General features: G+C 40.1%; 1 protein-coding gene across 3 annotated transcripts in view; it reads left to right on the forward strand.

The window, feature by feature from the left end:
* FAM170A (family with sequence similarity 170 member A) overlaps positions 1-25,732 on the forward strand; it is a 55,501-nt gene that overhangs the window by 14,064 nt on the left and 15,705 nt on the right. For all 3 annotated transcript variants that reach the window (XM_067731520.1, XM_067731521.1, XM_067731522.1), the window contains 2 exons: positions 21,925-22,083; positions 23,991-24,187. The gene's annotated coding sequence lies outside the window, so the exon portion shown is untranslated. The remainder of the gene's footprint in view (positions 1-21,924; positions 22,084-23,990; positions 24,188-25,732) is intronic.

Below are 25,732 nucleotides of genomic sequence, written 5' to 3' on the forward strand. Positions count from 1 at the left end.
CACTGGAAATCACAGCACTTTCTCCAGAGGGACAGTTTTCTGTAGAACTGGCTATTTTAAATAGTAGCACAAGATTGAAGAAAACACATTAAACTGTGAAAAAGCCATTGACACTAGCCGTAAGTGTAAATTTTGTTTTTTGGGCCCATATGTTGAACTGGTTTAGAAAGCCCCAGATTCTTGTTAACTTAGTTGGAAAACACATTAAGGAATGATGACAGGGGCCTCCATTTAGGGGCGCTTGTTAATTACCTGCTTCCTGCAGAGAAAAGATGAGGTTGGGTGGAGGAAGGGCATAAGGGGAGAGAGAGAGAGAGAGACAGACAGACAGACAGAGACAGACAGAGAGAGAGAGAGAGACAGACAGACAGACAGAGACAGAGAGAGAGAGAGAGACACACAGACAGACAGACAGAGACAGAGAGAGAGGAATCAACTGCAGGATCCCAGCCTGTAATAGAGGTAATGACCTGAAGTCCCCTCATCACAGAGTCTATATCCTGTTTTTCTGTCAAGGGAACTTATCTTGAAATCTGGGATGCCCCTTCCCCTCTGTCCTTTTCAGACTTGCTGTCTGCTCTTTCCTTCTTTTTAGCTGCCCTGAGAGCACTGTGACACAGTGCCATTCTATAGAGTTAATTCTTATGTCTCTTGCCTCCTTTCAAGAAAAGGATCAGCACTTGACATTATGACAGGTCTCCTCAAAGACCTGTGAGAGGGTAAAGTTCTTTAAAACATAATCATTTGCTTCTAGGAGAATAGCAGCAATTCTTGTTCCCAAACTTTAACCTTCCAACCATTAAATGTTAAATGTAAACAAGATAAACCTTTATATTGCCTTAAATACCTTCCTTTAAAAAATTTCCTCTCAGATAAATTTTCCCACCTAGTTTCATGGATTTCTTTCCTTAACCTGACAGTTGGCCATATTTACTCCTTCCTAAATTCTTTTTTTTTAATTGAAGTATAGTTGATTTACAATGTTGTGTTAGTTTCAGGTGTACAGCACAGTGATTCAGCTCTCTATTTTTTCAGATTCTTTTCCCTTATAGGTTATTACAAAATATTGAGTATAGCTCCCTGTGCTGTACAGTAGGTCCTTGTTGGTTACCTATTTTTTTAAATTTTTGTTTATTTTTAAAAATAAATTTATTTATTTTTGGCTGCATTGGGTCTTCGTTGCTACGCCCAGGCTTTCTCTAGCTGCGGTGAGCGGGGGCTACTCTTCATTGCGGTGCATGGGCTTCTCATTGCAGTGGCTTCTCTTGTTGCAGAGCACGGGCCGTAGGCACGCGGGCTTCAGTAGTTGTGGCATGCGGGGTCAGTAGTTGTGGCTCGCAGGTTCTAGAGTGCAGGCTCAGTAGTTGTGGCATACGGGTTTTGTTGCTCCGCAGCATGTGGGATCTTCCCATACCAAGGCTCGAACCTGTGTCCCCTGCATTGGCAGGCGGATTCCTAACCACTGTGCCACCAGGGAAGCTGCTATCTATTTTATATATAGTAGTGTGTACATGTTAATCCCAGACTCCTAATTTATCCCCTGCATCCCCTTTGGTAACCGTAAGTTTGCTTTCTATGTCTGTGGGTCTATTTCTATTTTATAAATAAGTTGATTTGTATCTCTTTTTCTTAGATGGCACATATAAGTGATATCATATGATATTTTTCTTTCCCTCTCTGGCTTGCTTCACTTAGTATGATAGTCTCTAGGTCCATTCATGTGGCTGCAAATGGCATTATTTCATTTTTCTTTATGGCTGAGTAATATTCCATTGTACATTGTATATATGTACCACATTTCTTTATCCATTCATCTGTCTATGGACACTTAGGTTGCTTCACTCTTTCCTAAATTCTTAAAATGGGGTGCATGGGAGTATAGTTTTTAAGCCACAAAGAACATTTTGTTTGTCTGTTACCTCACTGATAAGCGCTTCTGTTTTTGCTGGGTCGGCTCTATTGAGCTAAGGCTGAGACGCGATGCTCTCCACTCAGCCATCTCATTGCCCTCCTGGAACCGAAGTTACTGCGTCACCCTTGGCTGGAACTCCGGATTCAGAGGAGGAGAATCTGAAGGATGGGAACAGGGGCTTTGTAGTTATGGAATTATACCCTTTCCTTGAGTGAATAGAGAAAAACACAAGCTCGTGTTTATGTTGGTCGTTTTTAACTCATATCCTTTTTGGGGGGACGTTAAAATGCTGCTCACGAAACACAGAAGTGCTAGGCTTCAACTGTGTGCCTTCAGCACAGTTGGCTGACATGCAGTGCCCAGCAGGCTTCTAGAGCAGAGGTCCCAACCATTTTGGCACCAGGGACCGGTTTCGTGGAAGACAGTTTTTCTACGGACCGGTGGCGGGGGGGTGGGCAGGAATGGTTCAGGCAGTAACGCGAGCCACGGGGAGCAGCAGATGAAGCTTTGCTTGCTGGCCCAGCACTCACCTCCTGCTGTGAGGCTCGGTTCCTAACAGGCCACGGACCAGCTGGGGAGCCCTATTCCAGAGAACAAACCAGGATGATGGGGTTGAGGAGTTTCACTTTTGGCTTAGCTTTATTTGACATCCAGAGATTTCATTTTAGAAGTTCGATGCCCTAAAGGTCCAGAGATGGATAAATGTTTATGGCTCCAGGAAGCTCTCACCGGTTCTGAGCTCCCTTATGAATCATTTGTGTGACTGTAAGAAGTAGGCTTAAAGAACTTCCTAGGCACAAGTCAGTACCCCTTGGCCTGGTGGAGGCTGACAATGTTGGCACGACCATGTGACAGATGCACCACCTCCTTAAAGCTTTTGGGAGCCTTTCCTCAGTAGAAGGTGCTCTTACCCTGGAGAAATAGGGGCTATTAAATTAGGAGGAATTGTGGTGTCTTGGCCCAGCATCCAGTAAGAGGTCCTCAGAGCAGCGCAGCTACCCCCGCTCTGGGTCCTGGCTGCCTGGAGCTTTCGGTTCACTTAAAAAAAATGACCAAACAAAATCACACACACAAATTAGCTCATGCTGAATGGGTGGCAGCTGACAGGAATCATGTTAGCAGATATGATGGAAATGAGTTTTATTAATTACATAATTTTGAACTATCTGAATTCAGCTAGTTACACCAGACCCATTTGATGAATCAAGAGATCATGAGTATGAATAATGCCTTGGTATACATTTGCTGTGTTTCTGAGTAAAGTCCATGTTTATAGGATAATCATTGATCTTCTCTAGCTACCATTATCAACAGTTCAAACAGTCTTCCCAATTATGTTTTTATTTTCTTGTGACCTACTTCTGAAAAAATGTAGATGCCTTTGGTCTAGGCTATGATGGTCTTGGACCTGCTCTGCCTGAGTTCCTTTTCTTTTGTCCTTCTGCTGCTGTGTTCTCTGTCACGGAGGGGCTAACGCATGAAGGCTGTGGTTTACCAAAGTCTTGTGTTTGCTAGCTTCTCACTGACTTCAGCCAGCGGAGGCACTGGTGAGAGCCCCAAGGGAGGCTGGGAGAAGCCAGGGCATCTTCCCTCCTCCCTCTGCCTTGGGCTGATGCTCTGGCAGCAGGTGAATTTATCACGCGGCTCCAGCTCCCACTGTACAGGCTCTCCGTGCTTCAGGCTTTGTTGGCTGATGGACTGTCCTGAGTTCCAGCAGTACCACCTCTTCTCTTTGTTCTCCACCCTAAAGGTGGTATTGGCTTCCTGTTGTTGCTAATATCTGGGTTATGACACATCATCACCTGTTCAACTCTCAGCTTCTCCATCACGTGTGTTACCCATTCTGTGCCTTCAATCCCCTCTGTTTTAAATACTTGCAGTGGTACCTAATCAACCTCCTCATTTTGTAAAGAGGAATTTGAAGTCCAGAGAGATAAAAGTGTGCTTCCTAAGGCTATCTGGAAGTCAAACTTCTAGCATTTCAAGCACTGGCAATGCGGTTAAGAATCCAGCAGTAAGAAAACAGTAATTTCTTTGATGTGAGTAGCTATCTGAAAATCCTTACACTAAGGTCCAAACATTAGCCCCCCAAGCAGACACTCATTAAGCCTATTATTTCTGTTTTTGGCAAACAGTTATTCAAGTTGTTGTCACTAAAATTCTCCTGGGAAACTGGTGCTTATATTTGCCTGGTGACAGCTTTGCGCCCGGGCTGCTGTTTCATTGACTTAGAGCTCTCATAGCCTGGAATGGTGGTGAATGTGTCTCCCCAGGCACCTAATTTACTGTTAACTAGAGACTCGCCCAGTGGAATCTGAGTTGATAATTTATAGAAACACAGAGAACTGAAACCCCCAAACACAGGACTAAATAAATTAGTGGTTTCATTTTCCTGACACAATGAGAAGCCAGAAATGGGGAGTTGCCGGCAGTAATCCCAGCTTAACGATATCAGGGCTGAGACCTTCACTGTGGTGCTGGCCATGCAGGTCTACCGCTTAGATCTTCCTTCAAGGAAGAATTTGCCATCTTGAGAGACTCCAAACGCAACGCTTTCAGGATCTGCCTCAGCTTTTGATGCAGGGCCACACTTTTCCCAGGCAGCCCCCAAGTAATGACTGAGCATAGCAGAAGACACTTGGGCATGGCCATTCTCTCTGATATAGGATTCATCAAATGGACAGTCTCTGCTCTGGAGGTTCCTGTTGGCTTTGCTGAAATTTTGCGAGATTTGCATCTTAATTCAAGGCTCCTCTTGTTCAATACTGCCTTCTTCCCCCTTTCTTCTCATAAGCGTGGTCAGATTTTCAAGTCAGAAAATCTGAAGGCCTTTGTGGCCCAATCCCCTACCCCCCTCCAATACCACTTTTGATCTTTACCCTCCCAATAATGCCAGAGTTGCACTCCTAACTCTGATTCAGTGTCTGCTTCCTGGAGGTCCTGACAGCGCTTCTCTTGGCCCTTCCCTACTATTTTTTTTAAAATTAAATATAGCTGATGTATAATATTATATAAGTTACAGCTGTACAATATAGTGATTCACAATTTTTAAGGGTTATACTCCATTTATAGTTATTATGATATATTGGCTATATTCCCTATGTTGTATCCTTGTAACTTATTTTATTTTTCCATTAAAAAATTTTTTTAAAATAAATTTATTTAATTTTTGGCTGCATTGGGTCTTTGTTTAGTTGCTTTCTCTAGTTGTGGTGAGCGGGGGCTACTCCTTGCTGCAGTACACGGACTTCTCATTGCGGTGGCTTCTCTTGTTGCAGAGCATGGGCTCTAGGCACGCAGGCTTCAGTAGTTGTGGCATGCAGGCTCAGTAGTTGTGGCTCGCAGGCTCTAGAGTGCAGGCTCAGTAGTTGTGGCGCACAGGTTTTGTTGCTCCGCAGCATGTGGGATCTTCCCGTACCAGGGCTCGAACCCATGTCCCCTGCATTGGCAGGTGGATTCTTAACCACTGCACCACCAGGGAAGTCCCAAAATTTTAAAAACTTTTATATTGGAGTATAGTTGATTTACAATTTTGTGTTAGTTTCAGGTGTACAGCAAAGTGATTCAGTTATACGGCTACATGTATCCTTTTTCAGATTCTTTTCCCATTTAGGTTATTGCAGAATATTGAGTAGAGTTCCAGATACAGTAGGTCTTTGTTGATTATTTTATATACAGTAGTGTGTATATGTTAACCTCAACCTTCTAATTTATCCCTCCCCTCCCTTTCCCCTTTGGTAGCCATAAGTTTGTTTTCAAAGTCTATGAGTCTGTTTCTGTTTTGTAAATAAGCTCATTTGTTCATAAGTTCATAAGTGATATCATATGATATTTGTCTTCCTCTGTCTGACTTACTTCACCTAGTATGATTATCTCTGGGTCCTTGTAGCTTATTTTATACATAACAGTTTGTACCTCTTTGTCCCCTACCCCTATATTGCCCCTCCCCCTTCCCTTTCCCCAGTGGTAACCACTAGTTTGTTCTCTGTATTTGTGAATCTGTTGCTTTTTTGTTATATTCACTAGTTCGTTGTATTTTTTAGGGTCCACATGTAAGTGATATCGTATTGTCTTTCTCTGTCTGACTTATTTCACTTAGCATAACATGGATCCAAATCCATCCATGTTGTTGCAAATGGCCCTTCCCTTCTATTTACTTGAGGTTGTAGAATGGTGCTCCCACCTCCAGCATCTCAGCACTGTGCCCATGCTTCAGCAGAATGCAGCACTACCAACTGATTCTGTTCTCCTTTTAGGAAATTTTACTGCTTTCATTTCTTAGGCCAGAACTGTGTCGTATAACTATAGCAACCACAAGGGAGGTGGGGAAACGTTTTTTGTTTTAGCTGAACATATCACAGTCCCAACAAAATTGAATTCTGCTACTGAGAAAGAAGAAAAGAATAGGTATTTTGTAGGCAACAAGTAGTTTTTGCCCCACTTTCTTTTCATTTCTGGAAAACATTTTTTTAAATTGAAACATAGTTGATGTATGCTATTATGTTAGTTTTAGGTTACTACATAATAATTTGACATTTGCATACATTATAAAATGATCACCATAACTCTAGTAACCATCTGTCCATGTACAAACTTTTTACAATATTACTAACCATATTCCTTATGCTGTATATTATATTCCTGTGGCTTATATATTATATAACTGGAGATTTGTTACCTCTTATCTTCTACAGCTGCTTCATCTCCCCACCCCTCCTTCTGGCAACCACCTGTTTGTTCTCTGTGTGCATGATTCTGTTTTCATTTTGTTTTGTTTGTTTTTGTTTTTTAGATTCCACATATAAGTGAGACCAGGTGGTATTTGTCTTTCTCTTTCTAACTTATTTCACTTAATATAATACCTTCTAGGTCCATCCATGCTGTTGCAAATGACAAGATTTAATTTTTTTATGGCTGAGGAATATTCCATTATAATTTTGTAATATTCCACATCTTCTTTATACATTTGTCTATGTCTGTCTTAGGTGGCTTCCATACCTTGGCTATTTTAAATAATGCTGCAATAAACATTGGAGTGCATATATCTTTTCAAATCAGTGTTTTTGTTTTCTTTGGATAAATACCCAGAAGTGGAATTGCTGGATTGTATGGTAGTTCTATTTTTAATTTCTTTAGGAACCTCCATACTGTTTTCCATAGTGGCTGCACCAATTTACAGTCTCACCAATGAGGCGTGAGGATTCCCTTTCCATATCCTTGCCGTTACATGTTATTTGTTATCTTTTTGGTGATAGCCATTCTGACAGGTATGAGGTGGTATTGCATTGTGGTTTTGATTTGCATTTCCCTGATGATAAGTGGTGTTGAGCATCTTTTCATGTGTCTGTCGGCCATCTGTTTCTCTCCTTTGGGCAAATGTCTATTCAGGTGCTCTGCCCATTTTTTTAATTGGGTTATTTGTTTTTTTGATGTTGAGTTGCATGAGTTCTCTGTATATTTTGGATATTAACCCCTTGTCAGATATATTGTTTGAAAATATATTCTCCTATTCAGTAGGCTGCCTTTTTGTTTTGTTGATAGTTTTCTTTGCTGTGCAAAAGCTTTTTAGTTTGATGTAGTCCCATTTGTTTTTTATTTATTTTTGTCTTTGTTTCCCTTGCCTTTGGAGACATAACCAAAAAATTATTGATAAGATCAGTGTCAAAGAGCGTATTGTCTATGTTTTCTTCTGGAAGTTTTATGGTTTCAGGTCTTACATTTAAGGCGTTAATCCATTTTGAGGTTATTTTTGTATATGGTGTGAGAAAGTAGTCCAGTTTAATTCTTGTTGCATGCAGTTGTCCAGCTTTCCCAACACTATTTATTTAAGAGGCTATCTTTTCCCATCATATTTTCTTGACTCCTTTATTGTAGAATAATTGTTCACATACATGTAGGTTCATTTCTGGACTCTCCATTCAGTTCCACTGATGTATGTGTCTGTTTTTGTGGCAGTACTATACTGTTTTCATTATTATAGTTTTGTAGTATGGCTTGGAATAAGGGAGCATGATACCTCCGGTTTTGTTCTTCTTTCTCAAGATTGTTTTGGCTATTTAGGGTCTTTTGTGCTTTCATACAAATTTTAGAATTATTTGTACTAGTTCTGTGAAAAACGCCACTGGTAATTTGATAGATATTGCATTGAATCTGTAGATTGCCTTGGGGAGTATTGTCAATTTAACAATATTCATTCTTCCAATCTATAAGCATGGTATATTTTTCCGTTTGTTCGTGTTGTCTTCAGTTTCTTTCATCAATGTCTTACAGTTTTCCAAGTACAAGTCTTTTACCTCTTTGGTTAGATTTATTCCTAGGTATTTATTCTTTTGATGCAATTGTAAATGGGATTGTTTTCTTAATTTCTCTTTTTATAGTTCATTGTTAGTGTATAGAAGCACAACAGATTTCTGTATATTAATTTTGTATCCTGCAACTTTACTGAATTTATTTATTAGTTCTGATTTTTTTTGGTGGCATCTTTACGATCTTCTATATATAGTATTATGTCATCTGCAAACAGTGATAGTTTTACTTCTTTCTTTCCAAGTTGGATTCCTTTTATTTCTTTTTCTTGTCTGATTTCTGTAGTTAGTGCTTCCAATACTATGTTGAATAAAAGTGGTGAGAGTGGACATCCTTGTCTTGTTCCTGATCTTAGAGGAAATGGTTTTAGCTTTTCACTGTTGAGTATGATGTTGGCCGTAGGTTTGTGATATTTGGCCTTTATTATATTGAGACTATTCCCTCTCTACCTACTTTCTGGAGAGTTTTTACCCTAAGTGGATGGTGAATTTTATCAAAAGCCGTTTCTACATCTATTGAGATAATTATATAGTTTTTGTTCTTCAGTTTGTTAATGTGGTGTTCACCTTATTGATTTGTGGATATGGATCCATCCTTGAATCCCTGGAAGAAATCCCACTTGATCATGGTGGATGATCCTTTTAATGTATTGTTGTATTTGGTTTGCTAATATTTTGTTGAGGATTTTTGCTTCTATATTCATCAGTGATATTGGCTTGCAATTTTGTTTTTTTGTGGTGTCTTTGGTACCTGGTTTTGGTATCAGGGTAATACTGGCCTCACAATGAGTACCTTCCTCTGCAGTTTTGGGGAATAGTTTGAGAAGGATAAGCGTTAACTCTTCTCTAAATGTTTGGTAGAATTCTCCTGTGAAGCCATCTGTTCCTGGACTGTTCTTTGTTTGGAGTTTTGTTTGTTTGTTTGTTTATTACTGATTCAATTTTATTCCTGGTAATTGGTCTGTTCATATTTTTTATTTCTTCCTGATTCAGTCTTGGAGGATTGTGTGTTTCTAGGAATTTATCCATTTCTTCTAGGTTGTCCATATTTTTAGCATATAATTGTTTGTAGTAATCTCTTATGATACTTTTTATTTTGGTGATGTTTATTGTAACTTTTCTTTCCTTTCTGATTTTAGTCACTTGGGCCCTATCTTTTTCTCTTGGTTAATCTAGCTAAAGGTTTATCAATTTTGTTCATCTTGTCAAAGACCAGCTCTTAGTTTCATTGATCTTTTGGTTTTTCAGTCTCTATATTTCATTTATTTCTGCTCTGAGCTTTATGATTTTTTTCCTTCTATTAATTTTGGGTTTTGTTTTTTCTTTTTTTAGTTCCTTTAGGTAAAATTAGATTGTTTATTTGAGATTTTTCTTGTTTACTGAGGTAGGCTTGTATTGCTATAAACTTCCCTCTTTGAACTGCTTTTGCTGTGTCCCATAGATTTTGGATCATTGTTTCCGTTTTCATTTGCCTCCAGGTATTTTTTGATTGCCTCTTTGATTTATTCAGTGACCCATTGGTTGTTTAGCAGCCTGTTGCTTAGCCTCCACATGTTTGTGGTTTTTTGTAGTTTTTTTCTTGTAGTTGATTTCTAGTCTCATAGCATTGTGGTCAGAAAAAATGCTTCATATGATTTCAATATTCTTAAACTTGTTGAGACTTGTTTTATGCCTAGCATGTGATCTATCCTGGAGAATGTTCCACGTGAACTTGAAAAGATTGTGTATTCTCCTGCTTTTGCATGAAGTGTTCTATAGATATCTATTAAGTCCATGAGGTCTAATGTGTCATTTAAGGTGAGTGTTTCTTTATTGATTTTTCTGTCTGGATGATCTGTCCATTGATGTATGTGGGGTGTTAAAGTCCCCTACTATTATTGTGTTATTGTTGATTTCTCCCTTTATGTCTGTTAATATTTGCCTTATATATTGAGGCGCTTCTATTTTGGGTGCATATATATTTACAATTGTTATATCTTCTTCTTGGATTGATCGATGATCATTTTGTAGTGTCCTCCTTTGTCTCTTGTAACAGTCTTTATTTTATTTTATTTTTTTATCTTTTTATTTTATATTAGAGTATAGTTGATTAATAATGTTGTGTTAGTTTCAGGTGTACAGCAAAGTGATTCAGTTATACATATACATGTATCTATTCTTTTTCAAATTCTTTTCCCAATTAGATTGTTATAGAATATTAAGCAGAGTTCCCTGTGCTATACAGTAGGTCCTTGTTGGTTATCCATTTTAAATATAGCAGTATGTACATGTCAATCCCAAACTCCCTAACTATCCCTCCTGCCACCCTTCCCCCCTGGTAACTATAAGTTCATTCTCTAAGTACGTGAATCTGTTTCTGTTTTGTAAATAAGTTCATTTGTATCATTTTTTAAGATTTCGCATATAAGCAATATCATATGATATTTCTCTTTCTCTGTCTGACTTAGCTCACTCAGTATGACAATCTCTAGGTCTGTCCATGTTGCTGCAAGTGGCATTATTTTATTCTCTTTAATGGCTGAGTAATATTCCATTGTATATATGTACCACATCTTTTTTATCCATTCTTCTGTTGATGGACATTTAGGTTGCTTCCATGTCTTGACTATTGTAAACAGCACTGCAATGAACATTGTATCCTTTTGAACCATGTTTTTCTCCAGGTATATGCCCAGGAGTGGGATTGCAGGATCACATGGTAGCTCTCTTTTTAGTTTCTTAAGGAACCTCCAAACTGTTCTCCATAGTGGCTGCACCAATTTACATTCCCACCAACAGGTTCCCTTCTCTCCACACCCTGTTCAGCATTTATTGTTTGTGGATTTTTAACAGTCTTTATTTTAAAGTCTATTTTGTCAGATTTAAGTATTGTATTTTGGCTTTCTTTTAATTTCCATTTACGTGTAATACCTTTTTCCATCCCCACACATTTATTCTGTGTGTCATTAGATCTGAAGTGAGTCCCTTGTAGGCAGCATATATATGGGTCTTGTTTTGTTTAATCCATTCAGGTACCTTATGTCTTTTGACTAGAGCATCTAGTCCATTTATATTTTAAGTAAGTATTGATAGGTATGTACTTTTTGCCATTTTCTTAATTGTTTTGGAGTTGTTTTTGTAGTTCTTTTTTTTCCTTTCTTCTTTTGCTGCCTTCCCTTGTGATTTCATGGCTACCTTTATATTGTGTTTGGACTCCTTTTTCTCTATTTTTGTATCTGTTACAGGTTTTTGTTTGTGGTGACCATATATATATATATATATATATATATATATATATATATATATATATGTTTATTTTAAGTTGATGATCTCTTAAGGTTGAATGTATTCTTACAACCCTGCATTTTTACTCACCTGCTGTTGCCCTGTGCATGCTTAATGTTTTTTACATCATATTTTACATCTTTTTATGTATCCCTTAATTATTTATTGTGGATAAAGATGATTTTTACTTCTTTTGTCTTCAACCTTTCTACTAGCTTTATAAGTAATTGATCTCCTACCTTTACTGTATGTTTGCCTTTACCAATGGAATTTTTCCTTTTATAATTTTTATATTTCTAATTTTGGTCTTTTCTGCTTAGAGAAGTCCCATTGACATTTCTTGTAAGGTGGGTTTAGTGGTGCTGAGCTCTTTTAGCTTCTGTTTGTCTGTAAAACTCTTTATCTTTCCTTTATATTCGAATGACAGCTTTGACAGGTAGAGTATTCTTGGTTGTGTTTTTTCCTTCATTACTTTTTTTGTTTTGGCTGCGACGTGTGGCTTGTGGGATCTTAGTTCCCCGACCAGGGTTTGAACCCAGGTTCTCAGCAGTGAGAGCATGGAGTCCTAGCCACTGGACTGCCAAGGAACTCCCTCCTCTCATCACTTTGAATATATCATGCCACTCCCTTCTGGCCTGCAAAGTTTCTGCTGAAAAGTCAGCTGATAGTCTTATGGGAGTTCCCTTGTGTGTAACTAGCTGCTTTCCTCTTGCTGCTTTTAAGACTCTCTCTTTATCTTTAATTTTTGCCATTTAAATTACAGTGTATCTTGGTGTGGACCTCTTTGGGTTAATACTGTTTGGGACTCTCTGTGCTTCTTGGAACTGGATGTCTGTTTCCTTCCCTCAGGTTAGGAAAGTTTTCAGCTATTATTTCTTCAGATAAAGTCTCTGTTCCTTTCTCTCTCCTACTTCTAGGACCCTTATAATGTGAATGTTTATACTCCTGATGTTGTCCCAGAGATGTCTTAAACTATCCTCATTAAAAAAAAATTCTTTTTTCTGTTCACCTTCAGTGATTTCCACTACTCTGTCCTCCAATTCACTGAGCTGTTCCTCTGTATCATCTGATCTACTGTTGATTCCTTCTAGTGTATTTTTATTTCAGTTATTGTATTCTTTAGCTCTGTTTGGTTCTTCTTCGTATTTTCTAGCTTTTTGTTAAATTTATCACTATGTTTCTCTATTCTTCACCTGAGCTCGTTAAGCATCTTTATGATCATTACCTTGAACTTTTTATTGGGTAGACTGCTTATCTCCACCTCATTTAGTTCTTTTTCTGATGTTTGTCTTGTTTATTCATTTGGAATATATTTCTCTGTCTCCTCATTTTGCCTAATTCTCTGTTTATTTCTATGTATTCAGTAGATTGGTTATGCTTCCCAATCTTGGAGAAGTGGCCATATTAGAGACATACTATGGGGCCTAGCAGCACGTTCCCCTGTGGTCTTCAGAGATATATGCTTTAGGGGTACCCTTATGTGGGCTGTGTGGGCCCTTCTTTATGGTGGGGCTGACTGTTGTGGGTGTGCTAGTAGACAGGGTTTGACCTCCACACCCCCCAGCCAGGTTGGCTGCCAGGCTTACCTTGTGCAGTGGATGCTGACCTGCTTGTGGGTGGGGATAAGTCTCAATATGGCTGGCTGTGTGGCCTCCTGGGTCCTGGGGCCAGTGTTGGCTCTCTGATGGTCAGGGCTGGGTCCCTACTAGGCTGGCTGTGGGGCCTGGGAGGCTCGGGGCTGGCACTGGGTGGGCCGGTAAGTCCCTGGCACTAATAATCTAGCAGATGGACTCCAAAGTGGTGCTTACCAGTTCCAGTGTCCTCATGGTAGAACGAGCTCCCCAAAATGGCTGCCACCAGTGTTTATGTCCCCAGGGGGAGTCCCACTAGCCTCTTGCCTCTTTGGGAGGCTCTCCAAGATCAGCAAGTGGGTCTGACCCAAATTCCTTTCAAATTACTGCTTCTGCGCAGGGATTTGGAGTATGTGAAATTTTGCATGTGCCCTTTAAGCTATTTCCCAGAGCCCTCTGGCTCTCCCATATACAAGTTCTGCTGACCTGCAAAGCCAGTTGTTCTGGGGGCTCATCTTCCCAGTGCAGGACCCCCTGGCTGGGGAGCCCAATGTGGGGTTTGGAACTCTTGCTCCTTGGAGAGAACCTCTGTAGTTGTGGTTATCCTTCCAGTGTGGGTCACCTACCCCAGGGGTATAGCTCCTGAGTTTACTACATCTCCATCTCCACTCCTCCTACCCATCTCACTGTGATTCTTTTTTTTTTTTTTTTTTTAAACTTATTTATTTTTGGCTGTGTTGGGTCTTCATTGCTGCGTGTGGGCTTTCTCTAGTTGCGGTGAGCGGAGGCTACTCTTCGTTGTGGTGCGCGGGCTTCTCATCGCGGTGGCTTCTCTTGTTGCAGAGCACAGGCTCTAGGCACGTGGGCATCAGTAGTTGTGGCACGTGGGCCTAAGTAGTGGTGGCTCACAGGCTCTAGAGCGCAGTCTCAGTAGCTGTGGCTCGTGGGCTTAGTTGCTCTGCTGCATGTGGGATCTGCCCAGACCAGGGATCGAACCCGTGTCCCCTACATTGGCAGGTGGATTCTTAACCACTGTGCCGCCAGGGAAGTTCTCATTGTGATTCTTTATATATTTAGTTGGGAAATCTTTTCTGCTAGTCTTCAGGTCATTCTCATCGATAGTGGCTCTGTAAATAGTTGTAGTATTGGTGTGCCCATGGGAGGAGGTGAGCTCAGGGTGAGCTCACCTCTTCCTACTCCATCATTTAGCTACACCTGCTCATTTCTGGAAAATCTTGAGTTTATGAAAGCAAAATGTTGTTGATAATATAGATGGTAGTCAGGCGTGAGGAAGAGACAGTTGACCATTGGCTCTTTGGTATAGTTTGGGGAAAGGTTTTTGCCACTGGAAAGCAGAGGAAAGAAAAAATGATGAGTCTCCATTAGTAAGTTCATGATTATGACAGGAATCTCTTGGTCTAAGCTAATAACCTTCTTTAACACATAAGGAAATTGAGGCCTAGTGAGAGTAAGCCTTCTTACTTGAAGTGTTTATTGAGCACCTGTGAGTATATGTTGTAAATGCTTGGGATTCATTAATGAACAAAACAGAGTTCTCTATCTCAGGTGCTAAGGCCCCACCAGCAGGGGCAGGATGGGTGTTGGAAGCCAGGTGTCTTAAATGCCCATTGCTGTATTGCTCAGGGCCAAAAGAACCGTAGCTTTAAGGTTATTTAAAATTCATGTAATGTAACTATTATGACTGGAAACCATCAGAGGTTTGCCTGGTTGATTTGAGAGGTATTGGGAGATTATGAAACAATCCTTTTGCCTTGTGAATCTGATTGACCTCCAGGCCATTGATAATATCTGCTGACTACCTCCCATATCCCAACCCCCAGTCTTGTCTTGTCTTTTTCTTCTCTCAGGTTTTTTTCTACCCTGTAAAGGGGAGGGAGCCAGAGCTGACAGAGTAAGTCTCATTTCTCCTTTCAAACAATACTTGAAAGGGAAATAACCCATTTGGTAGGTAGGTAGGTATCTTTAGGAATTTGCCTTAAGTTGACAAGTTACTTTTGAACAAAATGTGAAAAAAGGGATTGAGAACTATTTTGAACAACCATATCTAAATGTTCATAACAAAAAGTTTAATTTGTCACATTCTTTTTGGAGAAAGATATCTTTTCTAATGATGCTACCATTATTTAAAACACTTTGGAATTCTTCCTATCTTACTGGTTTTGGAACCACTTCATAAGTTACACAAGAAAGTTGGTGTCATTACTTCACAGGAAGATTCCAGGTGATCAAAAGGCCATTTACCTTATTTTCCAGATCTGGCTCTGAATGTCTTTGTCTGTTCTCCAAATCAAATCTACCCATAAATGATGAAAAGTTGTCACCACTGAGTCTATGTCATAAACTAAAGTTTATGTCATAAACTAAAGAGGTGTTCAGAAATATTTTGAATAAAGGTGATATTGTTGGAGTAAAGTTATAGACTCCCGAGGTGTCTAGTTGGAAAAGGTGTACCCTTTATTTTGTCAGGTATTGAATCACCTACTCTATGAGCAGTCCAAATATATATTCAGGTAATCTTCCCAATTCAAATCTAAGTGAATGTTTTTTAAAATTAAAAAAAATTAAACTATTTTATTGAATGAAAGATTCTTTAAATTCTACAATGCTTTACAATTTTCAAAAGTTTCATACACATGATTTCATATAATCCGATAATAACCCCATATTTAATCCCCTACCCCTATAATGCCCCTCCCCACTCCCTCTCCTCACTGGCAACCACCAGTCCATTCTCTGTATCTGCTAGTCTGACTTCTTTTTGTTTTACTCACTAGTTTGTTGAATGTTTTAGATTCCACACATAAGTGTGGAAATCTTTACTTAACTTTGTTCTATTAACATTTCTCATTTTTTAATGAAACACCTGTTAATATCCTTCAGAACATTAGTTTGAGAGACATACCATTAAACTGATTCTTTATTTCTATCACAGATTGAAGGGGCTGTTCTAGAATTTGATGAAGTTAAGAAATGTTATACAGTTAAACATGTCCATTCCCAGCTTGTAAAAATATTCCAGAGAAGCTAATTCTAATGCTAGAATCAGAATCTGGCAAGGATTAAATGATGTAGAAGTTGGCAAGATGTTATGCTATAGTAATTAAAAGGTTTTTCCATGTTAAGCACAGATCATTTTCAGAAAACGCTGAGAAGTATTTGTTTTGAATTCCATGGAAAATTAAAGAAAATGTAATTATAATATACTCAAAATGTGCTTCAATTTTGAATAATTTCTCTAGGGATATTATATAAATGTAGTATTTGATCTGTTGCTTCAAGATAATATTTATTGCTGCTGTGAAAAGAGAGAGAGATTTATGGTAATGATATCAGTGTTATTTTACATTAAATACACTAATGTCAAATTGGTTATTACCAGAGTCAAATTAGCATACCAGGAGCACATGGAATGGAAACTTCTGGAAATGAAGACTAAAAACAGCCATGGGAGCTGGCCCTCCCTTCTGTAATTTCTGTATAGCATCATTCCTCCTTGGAATCCCCACTCTTCCCCAGTCCCACCACGCTGTTCTCCCTGTCTATGTGGATTGACGTATTGTCCAAAGCCTAATTTATCACAGTTACCACCTCCTCCATGGAGTCTTTTCTGATCTTCTCCAGGGGCCTGTTACTGCACTGGGAGTTTTGTATTTCTGTTTGTCTTATGGCATTTCATTCTGCCTTGGTTATGGTATATGTAATCTTGTCAAGAACCTTTCATGCAACCCACACGCCACCTTGAAATCCTTGTTCGCATCTCTTATATTTAGCCAACACACAGCTAGTGTCCAATATTTATGAAGTGAAGAGTGAAGAAAAAAAAACCAAACACCCAGCTACTTCCTGTAAGTACTCTCATATTGAGAGCAACTGGTAAAAACAAAATGGGCATCTGAGGACAGTCCCCTCATTGTTCTGTGTTGGCGTTAGCATTAATGGTCTCCCCAGGACACCAGTTTGTACTCGAGAAAGAACTTAAAGTCTGTAATTTCATCGTTGTGTCTCTAAGAGTCAGTTCTAATTTAGCCAGCAGAATATTTCTCAGTATTTCTGTGGCAGGGACTGTTTTTTTTTTTTTTTAGTGTGTTATTATCTTAAGATGTGTAAATTCTTGGCAGCTGTCTGGATTAAATAAATAAACAAGAACAAAGGATGATATGAAATAAGAACATTTAAAAGGTCCATTACCTCTTGACTTTGAGCAATTGCCTAATTACCTCAAGTTCAAAGCTAATTTATGGAATTCCACATAATAATGACTTACATTTGTCTAGCGATAGGAGGTTTCTAGGGTGATTTCATCTGTGACATTCATTCAATCAATCAACTAGTCAGTCAATTAACAAATTAATCCTTCAACAGACATTTCTTTAGAGCCTATTACATAACAAACATTGGCAAGCATGGTTTGGGGATTTCTAAAATAAATAAGACAAAGGTACTGCCCTGTAAAAGTCTTCAGTCTGGTGAGGGTAGACAGAAATATAGACAAGTAAATGAGGGAATTCCCTGCTGGTCCAGTGGTTAGGACTCTGTGCTTCCACTGCAGGGGGCCCAGGTTCCCTTCCTGGTCGGGGAACTAAGATCCCCCCACAAGGCGCACGGCCAAAAAAAAAAGCAAGTAAATGACGGAAACGTTGTGATAAAAGCTTGTATACACCTCAGTGGTGGAGGCAAAGGTGGCAAGTGGGCCATTCTCATTAAGGGAGGGGGAAACTGGACAGGATAGCATTCATAGAGGAGCAGTCATTGAGTGAAGTCTTATCTGATTCTTACTAGTGTCACTATTATATTATGGCTTACAGTTGAGAACCTGACTTGGGTGTGAAGCATCTTCTCTGAGGTGACTCTGCTCTTAAGATTTCAGAAGCAACTTGCATCCCACTGCACAGCATCTCTCCTGCACCCCCTGAGATTCCTGGAGTGTGACTCTCATGTTCTAGTAGTGATGAGAAAGGGAAGGTAAAGCCAGAGAGCCTGAAAATCTCTGGCTTTATGCCAGAGAGGATTATGTTTATGCAAAATGAGCTTGGTTCCCAGAGTAAGAAGAAAAACAACTTGATTGAAAATGTTATTCATCCATAAAGAAAGGGAGAAAGCCAAACCCAAAGGCAGGGTTTAGAGCTGGAAACAATGGCTTTGTTAAGATTTACAGGTCTGTGGGATTTCTCAGTTGCATAGGGTATTAAGGAAAGTTATTTGAAAAATATTCAAATTACTTTGACATCGTTTTCCCTAGGCAATATGGAAACTCACTTTTTGGTGGTTGGGCCTCTTTAACATAAAACTTCGGAGGAAATGAGGTTTAAAAGGATGACCCACTTCTTCTGCTGTCACCACCCACAGACTCCAATTTAATTTCTTCCTTATTCTGTTCACTAAAAGTCACTAGTTTTTTTCATGGGCTGGATGCTTCTCTCTAGTCGTACTTTTGGTGTGGGTGGCCACATTTCACTAGGTTGGTGGCATATTGATTTGTATAAAGTGCCTTAAGAAGACACCCACATTCATTTAAGACAACAGTGGCAAGAATAACTTAATATTGGCACATATTTTCTTTATTCTCTGAAAGAAAGCTTAATATCGGATGTTAGAATGTAATATCATACAGAGATTTCTAATATGAGCCAGAACGGCCCAGATACTGTGATTGAAGGAGATTTGGTCTTTTTCTTTTCTTTGCCTTTGTACTTCATGTCATCACATAAGAATTAGGAGCTGGAGTGATACATTTTGTAAATTATTAAATTGTAAATTTAATAATTAAGGAAGCAGGTATTTTAACTTACCTGAAAACAAAGTTCCATTACTCCAATGGACTAGGTGGCCCCTTATTTTTATAGTAGAAAATGTTAGAAAATGTTTCAAATACTCTCTTTTGGCCCTCACAAGAACTCCAAGGGGTGGCATATGAAATCTTTTTAACTGCAAATTTTTTTTTAACTCATGAGAAAACTGAGACCCAGACAGGTTAAGGCTAGGCGCTAGCTAATAATAATGCTTTTTGGTGTATCTTCTGGACTAGTGTTGCTTAGTTCTGTTAAAAGATAAACTGAGGCATATTCAAATTTTAAGAGTTTATTTCAGCAAAAATTGATTTGAATCAAGCAGCACCGAATGGGAAATGGTTAGGATGCTCCCCATACGGGAGCTGGGAGAAAGACTTCTGTAGAGAAGATGCAGGGGAAGCAAAGCGAGGGAATTATCTGATTGGCTGAAGCAGTTGCATTATTTGGAAAAGCTGAATTGGCTGTCTGCGATTGGTTGTCCTTAGGTTTCACTTTCTTACCCTTGAGGCATTACAGGCTTAGGTTTTGGTTTGCTTATGTAGGCTAATGTATTAGAGCTGCCTCAGTCTAATGGTCTCCTTGTTTAATTGATTTAACCATTCTTTATATTATATTGCTTCTTTGCAGAGAAATTGTCTCATGGACACACACGGTGCCTCTAGTCCTGACCTGCTATTTCTCAAACGTGTGTGATTAGTTGCAAGGGAACCTTCGTGAGAAAATGCATGATTCTTTACCAGCCCATCCCACTTATAGGAAAAGTAATACAAATCATATACCCCAGTGGTACAGTAGTTTGAATTACTTTAATATACAAAGAGCAGCACATAATTAAATTCTAAGAATCAAGAATCGTATTTCTTTTACTGGGAACACCTGCATCAGAAGAGCTTTAGTCTGGATGAATACAGCCCACTAGGGATCCTCGTTACAACACTGTGTGCAGATTAAATTGTAGAGAAATAACAGAAGGAGGTGGTATTACCAATGTCAACCCATTTTCTCAGGCCACGCTAGCCTGGAGTTTTAAAAGGGGTCACAGCAATGGTGATAACCCGTATTTTTAGCTTTTTATCTCTTTGGCTATCACAAATCTCCATGTCCTCCCCACCCAGCCCCAGCGGAGTCCCACGGGTTGTCTCCTACATGCGCTCCAGTTCTGTCCGCCTCCTGTGGGTTCCATGATGCGTTCCCTTCCTCCCTCGCTTCAGCCCCCGTGGTGGTAGGCTGGTTGCCCTCACAGGGGACACAGATTTTGCTCTCAGTTGTGCAGCCTCCCCTGGTACCGTTCTTGCCTCTGCCTCTGATTTCTCTCTTGGAGTTCTTGATGTGAGCCATGCAGAAGCAGGACATGCAGTCTTCCCCCTTTTGGGATATGCATGGATCTCATAGCAGGGCAGGATTGTTAGTATGCCTTCTCTTTATTTTTAGATGGACAGCCTTCTCTTTTTAGCACTGAGTCCATGAGGGTAGGTAGGCCATGGACAGAGCTGGGGAACATTGAAACTGTATTAAGACCCTCACCTTGTCCCCCCCTTGGTTCCTCATGAAAATACTTATTAGCGTTTTTTGGCAGACGTTTATACCTATTAGCTGCCAGAGGAGCCCAGAATTTCAGCACAAAATAGAGCCTAGACTCAAGCTTAGGGGACCCCAAATATCAATATTTGTGTTCACCCTGGGGCTGATTTTTTTTCCCTTCTATTTTTCTGTGCTCTCTTTCTTGTACTCTTGGCTTCTGTTTCTTTGGTTACTTGAAAAAATGTTTAAAATCTTAGTTGTTGAAGTGAAAACTGCTTTGAAAGGCAGAACACCCTAGGTGAGATCTATCTCCCTGATGGAAGGGAAAGAAATGAAGGAGACCCACTGAAATAAAGTGAGTATTTCCAATCAGAAGAGGAATATTCTACCTCCCTCAGTGGTGAGTGACACCAAATCAGCTGGAAAGGGCTCTCATTCCTAGAGCTAAGGAATAAGGAATCTGGAGCTCACTGATACTGTACATACAAAACAAAACAAATCTAAACTGCGATATAAAAGCAGCGTTTAAATTAACCAAGGGAGGCAGAGCTTCCTGGATTTGGATTTGTGGGTGGCAGGTATCTGGGTGCACTGCCCTTATTTTACTGACCAGAGTGAGGTAAATAGTCCCTGCTCTGAATTGGGATATTTTGGGGGAGCCGTTCTCTCCCTTTACATTCCCAGCATCTTCCTAAACCATCCTGAGTCCACGTCTTTTCTTTATTCTCATTTTATTGGAACCTCAAAGAAGATCAGAGGTCACCTGACAATTTGAACTCTGTTTGTAGGAAGGTGTTTCTCAATCAAGACAAAACTTAAAAGGCAGCATGACCTGGGGAAAAGAATGTAGTCATCTGGGTATCAGGAGACCTGGAATCTTCTTTTCTGATAACTGTGCCACCTTACCAGGGAAGCTCCCTTCTCTACCTCTCATCCCTGCTCTCCCTGTCTACATCCGTCAGTCTGTTTCTTTGTAAACAGGTTTTATCTACGTGATCCCTCTTTCTCTAAAGTTCTGAGTATATAATTTTTTTGGGGGGGGGGTGGTATGCAGGCCTCTCACTGTTGTGGCCTCTCCCGTTGCGGATCACAGGTTCCGGACGCGCAGGCTCAGCGGCCATGGCTCATGGGCCCAGCTGCTCCGCGGCATGTGGGGTCTTCCCGGACCAGGGCACGAACCCATGTCCCCTGCATCAGCAGGCGGACTCTCAACCACTGCACCACCAGGGAAGCCCTGAGTATATAATTTTGAAAAGCTCCTCCCACCCAAGGAGTTTCTTCAGACCCCAAGGAAAAGTCTCTAGTTGGGAGGGGAGATATTTTCCCATACATTTATTGAGCACCTCATGTGTAACAGGTGCAAGTCACTATTCAAAGCGTCCTTTATGTGTGTCATTTAATCCTTAATGATGATGATAACACACTTATATAGAACTTCCTCTGTGCCAGACTCTGTTCTAATTAGTTTACATACATTCACCCATTTAAATCCTCATCACGAAGTGTATGAAGTTGGTAATATTATGATCTTCCTTTTGCAGGTGACCATTGAACCTTAAAGGAGAAAGAAACATAGTGCCCTAGGGCCTAGGGCTGATCTCAGTATTCATAAACCAGGACAGGACAATCATCTTCTCTTGACAGATGAGGAAGATGGGGTTCTAACAGGCTAAGGAAAACTGCCCACAGTCACAGAACAAGTAAGTAGCGCACTTGGAAATCAAACTCACGTCTAATTTGTTCCAGAGCCCACATTCTTTCCATTTTGCTGCTTTGCCTCCCAGAGACGGTTTTACTTTGTCATAAACCGCAGAGCAGAGCGTGGCACTTTTAATGAAGGAAGAGTTTGCCAAATGAAAAGCAGATTAATGAGATATTTGGGATGCTTTGCAGTAAATAAGTCTCTTTCAGAATTCTCATCTTCTCCCACTCACATCGTTAAAGCCATAACAGTAACAATTACCTCAGCCTGGTTGAGGCCGTGTGGGAGTGTCTGTCGCCCTGGGAAGACACTGGGGACCCACAAAACTTCCCTTGAGCTGACTGAGCCATAGGTCAGAAATTGGATATATCAGAGGTTGGCTTTCCCTGTCAGAGCCTCATCTTGCCCCTCCTGTTTTCTGGTTGTGTCTTGAAACACGGTTACTTGAGGAGAGAAATAGAGCTTAAAATTGGGTCAACATTAAGAATATTAGAAACGTCAATGTCAACCTGTTCTCCGAGACTTAGAGCACCATTTGAACATGATTGCCCGGGACTTGAGTAGAGTCTATCTTTTTTCTTTTTTATAATAGGTAATCTTAGCTATTCCCTGGGAATTAAAAAAATATCCCTTTGAAACTGAGAGGCCAGAGCAGAAATGTAATTATTTCTATATGATATACAACTGAATTTAAAGCCAAATGCTCACATTTATATTCAAGAGGAATGTGTGTCTGCTTACACTGGTGTTGAGGGTCTGGAGGATGTGAAGACAAGGAAGTCCCAGGCCCTTTCTCTAAGAGCTAGGAATCTACTAAGGGAAATGGGGTGTAAGCTGTAATAATCTGTGCTGCGAGGGGAAGCATATCATTTACTGCCCATCCGCCACAGACCAGGCATTGTGTCAAGTACTTTATACAAGGACATGGCAAGATGGATGTATTAGCCCCGTTTCTAGGGGAGGAAAGCAAGACTCAGAATAAGTTGTCCTGGGCCAACAGCACTTTATGAACATGGCTGAGATTCAGACTCAGGTAGCTCTAATGACAGACCTGCACTCTTTCCCCTAGGATTTACTGTTAATTAGGCAGGATCCATTTAATGGTTTAACGTATTAGGTATCCTTCATGGTATTTTAAAATTCACGAAATTAGCTCACCGAGTTGCATAACGTTTTGAGATGACGATGTTTGACCTGGGGTATTTTGAGGAGTCATGGGCAAATCAAATAATTTTCAGCTTTTTCAAAGGAATATACAAAACAGAAAACTTTACCCATTTCTTGTACTTTTATGTTGGTGGGGTGAGGCTTACGGATGGTCTTTGGGTGAGGGATAGAAGAGGTCTGGATAACCCAGATAGCTACATTACTTGGTAAGAAATAATGGTTTTGAAGTATGACTTGGCTACTTTAAAGTGGCTGTATCAGCTCAGTAGGAGTTAGCAGTTTGATGTGGCTACCAAAAAGCCAGTCTTAAGAGAAGTATCTCTGGTGGGGGAGGTAAGAACCCCACTCTACCTTCCCTTGGTGAGACCTTAGTTGGAATACTGTGTTAAGCTCTGGGGAATGTAGACTAAGATAAATATAAAGCAACTAGGACACATTCAGGAGAAAGTTTGCATCACAATGTGGAAATGAAATCTGGACGTTTAGGGAAATAGGGCTGTGTAGCTGAAGAAAAGACCTGAAGGGCTGAGATAACAGTCTTCAAATATTAGAAGGATTGTCTTGTGGAAGAGGAATGTTGATTTTTTTTTTTTCCTCTGTGGCCCTAAAAGATGCAACCAGAAGCAACAGGCTCTGGGGAAGTGGATTTGTCCTTACAAGGAAGAATTTTTTGTTATATCTGCCTAAATATGTTTTATCTGCCTAAATATGTTGAGTTTATTTTTTGTTTTGTTTTAGAAAGTGGTGGATTCCCAGTCCCTGAAGGTCCTAGGACATGTGCCAAGTAATTACTTGGTGGAGCCATGGCAGAGGAAATTCAAAGGTACCATGGATTGGGATTTCACAAGCATCGAAGTCCTTCCCAACCCTGAGCATCTCAGTACTTGTGGACTGTCCTTCCAGGCTTTGCCTCCACCTTTGTCACTAGGGTTGGGGTATGTTTTGGGGGGATGGGTAGATGGATGGGTGACAGGGGATAGGAAGAATGTACAACGGCAAAGCAGTTACTTGGTCCATTCAAATTTGGTCTGCCATTTTTAAATTTTGCCTTTCCTATATGCTCATTTGCTTGCCCTAAACTCCGGGCACCTGGAGGCCTTTGCTGTAACTGTTTGTGATCCTCAACATAGTACCCCATCTCATGCAACTGGGTTCTTATAAATGTTATTTGATAGTGATTTTTATCAGGTATCAAGTATTGTCAGGCTCCAATAGTAAGCAAATCTAACTTTGCCGTATGTACAAACTCTAGGTTTGTAAAGCTTGTGGCTGCCTCCCCTCTCTGGGGAAAGATAGAGCCTGAATTCTTTTCCAAATTTCAGTGAGATGGAAATTTCGGGACACCCATGAGACAGAGAACCAGTCAAAGGGCTTCACACTTAAAAGTAGCCTTAAAAATTACCCATATGCTAGTTGCACTACTCCCCGCTCCCTGTCAGGTAGCAATCTTCAACTGTTTTGAAAGATCTCTAGCTCTTTTTATCCCATTAAGGACTGAAAGGGATTGACAGAAGGTTTTTGCTCATAGTCTACAGCTGAACTCTTGTGTCAACAGTAAATATTCCAGCAGAAGGAGTGGTGGGGGTTTGATCATTTCACTGCTTTCTGCAGGGCAGACTCTGTGGGCTCCTGGCAACATCTAATCTTCAGTGACCCCAGTTGTCACACCCAGGAGTAGGTTTCTCTCTAATCCTTTTCAGAGCTATGAACAGCAGGGAAACATGATTTATAGACCAAGAGGCATTTTAATCATGGGATTTGTGAGCGTTTCATATTCCTTTCCTCATTATGGATACACTGCCCATCCTTTGGAAGATACACTAAGATGTTGGTCAGATCCTGTTAACCTCATTTACTTCCATGAATTCATGTCAAGTGTATTATGTTCATGGTGGAGATTTTCAAAACCCTACCAAATGGGTTTAGAGGATGATGGGGCTAACTTCAGATTACTTCTTTAGGCCAGAGGTTTTCCTAGGCACCAGTAATCATCTGATTCTGCTTTCTAAGGCTGCTTCCCTTACTTACAATTCATACATAGAAGCTAAGTCCCTGATGGAAAGGTGTTCTTTACAGTTGTGGGTTTTACCTCAATCCCTGGGCTCCTTTAAACTTCGAATATTCTTCTCAACCCTAGTTATTTGAACTCTCTGAGTCTCAGCTCAGTTTATTAACATTATTAATTTGAAGTGGATCTGTATGTCTTATGTCCTTAATACATTGCTTCACACAGGGGCACCAGCTCAGGAAGACTTCGTCTGTTGCAAATTTATGAGGAAGTTGAATATTTATTGTTGGTACTTTTTCACCACCTCCCCAACATCTACCTCCTGACCAGATACCAGTTCTTCTTTTTCCTGTCTCTACATTTCCAATCCCATTAAAAAATGGCCCAATTCTCAGCCTGTTTTCCCCTAGTCCTTGCTAAAACAATGGCTGATGATGGTTTAAGTTAAGGCATCACTTCTCATGAGGTTACT

The sequence above is a fragment of the Pseudorca crassidens genome, chromosome 3 (assembly GCF_039906515.1).
Source record: "Pseudorca crassidens isolate mPseCra1 chromosome 3, mPseCra1.hap1, whole genome shotgun sequence".
NCBI classification, from domain to species: Eukaryota; Metazoa; Chordata; class Mammalia; order Artiodactyla; family Delphinidae; genus Pseudorca; species Pseudorca crassidens.